A 5,115-nucleotide genomic window follows, 5' to 3' on the forward strand; every position below is an offset into this window, starting at 1 on the left:
AAAATTCTTATTAACATTCAAACCTCATGAGCCAGTTTTATATACTTAGTATATTAACACAACTGTAGAATTAATAACTTATAAATTCAAATTTAATTTTTTGTATGGGAATTTGTGCACCATTTGTGTGCAGAGGATATTGCCTGATCCCCTGGAACAGAGTTACAAAGGACTGTTAGTCACCATGTGCATGCTAAGAACAGGACCCATATCCCCATGAAGTGGAGCCTGTGCTCTTAACTAATGAGTCATCTATCTCTCCAAACCAGAAGTTTCTAAAACAAACAAGCAAACAAACAAACAAACACAAAAAAACCAAATCAACAACAAAATAGGTCAAAGATATTTCAAAGAAAACAGTAATAATGAAGTCACACAATTTTGGATTTTTGTTTGTTTGTTCTTTTGTCAAGAGAATTTATAGAAGGCTTATAAGCATCAAAAACATTGAACTTTAAGGCAATGTGACTATTACCGAAAGCATGAAATGGTTCTGTCTTGTCTTGTAGCAGGTAACAGATCAGTTATTATGACTTCTTTCTTTCTTTTAATTATTTTTCTCTTTCTCTTATTCATTTAAAAGCCACAATCTGAAGGTGTTGAATGTTTCTCATGACCAAGGAGAGTTGATCAAGAAAGTTATTGATGGAAACTCGGAACAGAACAGGGTCTTCTTGTAGTCCACCTAACAGCTAAGACACTGTCATTCAGTGTACTCCTGTGGAACCATTAAGTGCTGATGCTGGGTGTTGGCAACCAGGGACCTGTGGACCATGTCTGCCTTCATAGCAGAGGGTAAAGGACTTCCATAGAGAACTCCAGGAGTCCACTTGCAGTTGTAACATCTCCTCTGGGCCCAGGGAGAAGTGGCCCCTACTTGTCCTGGAGAATGAAGATGGCTGCCTCTTCAGCTGACACTCCTGACACTACAGGGCTCCTTGGGTGGGAGATGACTTCCGGCATCTTGTGGGACACTCTCATGAAGGGAGTTGCCATGGTCCCCCTAGGTTGCCGAACTCTGAGAGCTAGCCTAGGCATCTGCATCTTGAGGCCTATGTCGCTCATCCTCGCCCCAACCATCAACCCCTGCTCTGTCACCTGATTGTCTTCACCAGGATCCTGCATGGTGATTCTGACTTTCAACTCAGCAATCGACCCTGGCTCAAGCAACTGCACCATTCAGACTCAGCTATAGAGGTGAGGTGGCGGTTACAAGCAACTAACACCCAGCACACCACGTGTGTGCCCAATAATTGACATTTAAAATAGAATCTGAAATGGTCATTTTGTTTTATGTGCCGTTCATGTATTTTATTTTATTTTATTTTTTTATACTTCATTTTTTTCTCCTCCCATTCTACCCTCTGACTGTTAGCCATTCCATGAGTCCCACACCATTTCCAGAAGAATGTCCCCATCCCAGCAAGCCCAGCCAACTAGACCTCTAAACTCCCTGGGGCAACTCCTCAGTCCCTTGAGGGTTAGGTGCATCTTCTCTGACTGAAACCAGAACCAACAGTACTCTACTATATATGGGTTTGGAGCCTCCTATCAGGTGATGTATGTTGCCTGGTTGGTGTACTAGTGTCTGAGAGATCTTAAGGTCCAGATTAATTGAGACTGCTGGTCCTCCTACAGGGTCACCCTCCTCCTCAGCTTCTTCCAGCTTTTTCCGAATTCAACCACAGGGTTCAGCACCTTCTGTCCATTGTGTGGGTGCAAATATATGCATCTGACTCTTTCAGCTGTTTGTTGGGTGTGGGTTGACATTAAGGTAATACATGATAATTGAGTGGAGAGGTAGGCAGAGAAAGGAGGAGGGAAGAAAGAGAGATTTGAGCAAGAATCAAGGTGGAGCTGGAGAAAGAGGATCTAGATTCAGGTAGTCTTAATTGGCCATAGGTAGATATGAATATTTTAAGGGGTTCTATAGGTCTTTTTATCTCATATAGAAGGATAGTTTGAATCTTTATCCACTGGATGTAAGTTTACTGTGTAGAGGGTTTGTGGATTGAGAATTTAATATATAAACCTGCTTGATAAGTTACTGTGCTTTGGAGTCATGTTTGTGCCAGGCAGTTGAGGAAAGAAACACGCCTTGGCAGTCATATCCACCTGGGACAGAAGCAACAGGGCAGGCAGAGTGAATCACCTGGGAAAGAAACCACGTGGAGAGGGCAGTTTGTGGACTGAGTGACAAAGCCCATGTGCCCGGCTCCACACTAGAGTGGCGTCCCCTGAGTGAGACCACATAGACTGATAAAAAAATTAAGCTATCTTTTAAATATTTACTGCAACAGTTGGGGTTTTTTTGTAGGGCAGTCATTTTAATTTCCTTTTTGTGAGCTGTGTGTGTGTGTGTGTGTGTGTGTGTGTGTGTGTGAGAGAGAGAGATAGAGAGAGAGAGAGAGAGAGAGAGAGAGAGAGAGAGAGAGAGAGAGAGAGAGAGATTTTTTAATGAGGGTTGTTCTGATTTGCATTTCTCTAATCACTAAGAACTTGTTACATTTCTTTAGGTGCTTCTTGTCTATTCTAGATTCTTCTGTTGTAAATTCTTTTCTTAGCTCTATACACATTTTTTATTAGGTTGTTTGGTTTTTCAGTGATTAGCTTCTTCAGTTCTTTATATATTTTCGATATTAGCCCCCTATCTGATGTGGGGTTTTCCTATTGACATTGTCCTTTGCTTACAGAAGCTTTCCAGTTTCATGAGGTCAATTCTTGATCTTAGAATCTATTCTTCTTATCTATTCTTGATCTTAGAGCAGGAGCCATTGGAGTTCTGTTCAAGAAATTTCCCCCTGTGCTCATGAGTTCAAGGCTCTTTCCCACTTTCTTTTCTATTAGATTCTGTGTATCTGATTTTATGTTGAGGTTTTTGATCCACTGGGACTTGAGCTTTGTGCAAAGTGACAAATAGGTGACTAGTTAAATATTTACAATAAACAAGCATCTATTTATTCCTATTGCATATTTTTGGCTTCTTTGTCATAGATCCAGTGTGTGCAATTGTGCAGTTTATTTCTCGGCATTCAGTTCTATCCAATTGATCATCATGTCTGTCTCTGTACCAATACCATGTAGTTTTAATCACTATTGCTCATCTGCCTTTAAATTGTGAAACTTCATGGAAAAATCAGTAGTATTATCTATCTCTGTTCCTCAAAATATTCTGCTCTTCTACATCATACAAAATATTCTAGAAGATGAAGAACAATATTACATAATTTCCTTTGCCAGATCTTGTCACTTGAAGTAGCTCCATGTTTTCTTTGTTCCTGGTTTTGAAACTGAGAATAATGATCTCAAAGTTACTCTGAGAATTAAAATGATTAGATATAAATTGCTCCACATTTATCCAAATCACGAGTCAATTAACTACTCTCTATATTTTCTGTTTCAAGGACTGATTGAGATTTACAATTATTTTCTAGAATAATTGAATCCCATGATTTATAGAGATTATGAATTTGAAAACTGGATGAGCACATATATTGAATTTCTTAGTTGCCATGTCAAGTTACAGTATTATCTACCACCTACTGTACATTTCACTCTCCTATTCACTGAAGAGAATAACAACCCTGTGAATTTGCATAACAGATATTAACCTCAAAAAGCTATGAATATTGTTGAAGTACAGTTATATTTTTGCTATCTACTTCCTCTCCTTATATCAAATAAAGTGGTATTAAAGATGGCTGAGGAATAAGAGCTTTACAATCAGAATATGTCAAATGCTTGGTATTGATTACAGTAATTATTAGGGTTTTCATGAAGATCAGGATTGATTACTGTGGCTCTGAAGTTTGTATTTAAGTGCAAAGGACTGGAAAACTTCCAGTTTTGAAAGATGACATTGTTTAGAGATAGGGACAAAAATCCTAGGATTATAGATGTATAGACACTGAGCAGAATAAAGGTGACCAAAACTTATGCCTAAGTTACATATAGTCAATGAATTTGACAAGATTAAATTTTGAAAGTTTAGTTAGACATTTAAGACTCTACTCAGAGAAATAATACCTCCTTTGGCTTTTACATGCTATAGGCTTTTAATTAATTTTCATTTATTCTTCTCTCATATGATATGTCCCAACCATGGTTCTCCTGTCCTCCATTCTCCTTAGCTCTCCACCCTGGCTTTTTAAGCAATTGAATGTCAAATTTAATTTTAAAATAATATGATGAATTGAATAATACACAAAATCAAAATGATGTCATATTGAGTAGTGATCTAGATTACTTAAATTCACTTTGTTTTACTCCTATGGTTTAAACTCAGCCTACATATATATTTCATTTGAATATCTACTCATACACCTATGATTCCTTCTCCATGAAAGAAAGACTAACACAGTCCATACCACTGCCAACATTTGAACCTAGTTCAAAAACTGAAACATTGAGTTTAGCAGTATACAAGTACATGAAGTAGAAAGGCACAGAGTATTTGTTTTGTACTCCTTGTATGCATGTAGTACCAGGTTAGACAATGAACTGTGGTAAGAATAATCAGTTGTTTTTTTAGTGGACCACAGAAAGCATTTCCTAAGATTTCCAGCCCTGTATGTGTAAGCCTTATTCTCTAAAATGTTGGTCATAAAGTATTTCAAGTTAGATGGCTTTAAATGAAAGCAATTAATTTTTTTTTTTTACAGTTTGGAAGTCAATTAACCTTTCCAGGTGTTAGTGAGATTTGGTCTACACTCATCCCTCTCTCTCTGAAAACTGAAAGCAGAATCCTGTGCTGCCTCTTGCTACCTTCTGATATTTATGACTAATCCTATACTCCTTTGGGTTTGTAGATGCACCCCTCCAACCTGTCCCTCTTTTTTCATTTTCATCTGTAATCTACACTTTTGATCTCACCTCTCTTTCAAGGACATGATTCAACAGGCTTAAGGACCCAACATCTTCTACAAAGAATTCACCTCAAACATGTTAATAAAAATTCACACCAAAAATTATCATATTTCAAGCACTAGTAAATAAAATGCCAACAAAACTTTGTAATGGCCACAATCCAAAGTGTGAAACATTCTGAGAAACGTAAATGTAGCTTTTGGGGATGCATGAACATGCAGCACATTTTATCATAGGGGGAGAAAATTG

The 5,115-nt window shown here is 37.8% G+C and overlaps 1 pseudogene across 1 annotated transcript; it reads right to left on the bottom strand.

The window, feature by feature from the left end:
• Positions 1-572: 572 nt before the first annotated feature.
• Positions 573-1,125, bottom strand: LOC308431997 (annotated as a pseudogene). Its single transcript has one exon. The product of its transcript is annotated as an uncharacterized misc_RNA (transcript).
• Positions 1,126-5,115: the final 3,990 nt, after the last annotated feature.

Source organism: Micromys minutus (assembly GCF_963924665.1).
Source record: "Micromys minutus genome assembly, chromosome: 17".
Taxonomy (NCBI): domain Eukaryota; kingdom Metazoa; phylum Chordata; class Mammalia; order Rodentia; family Muridae; genus Micromys; species Micromys minutus.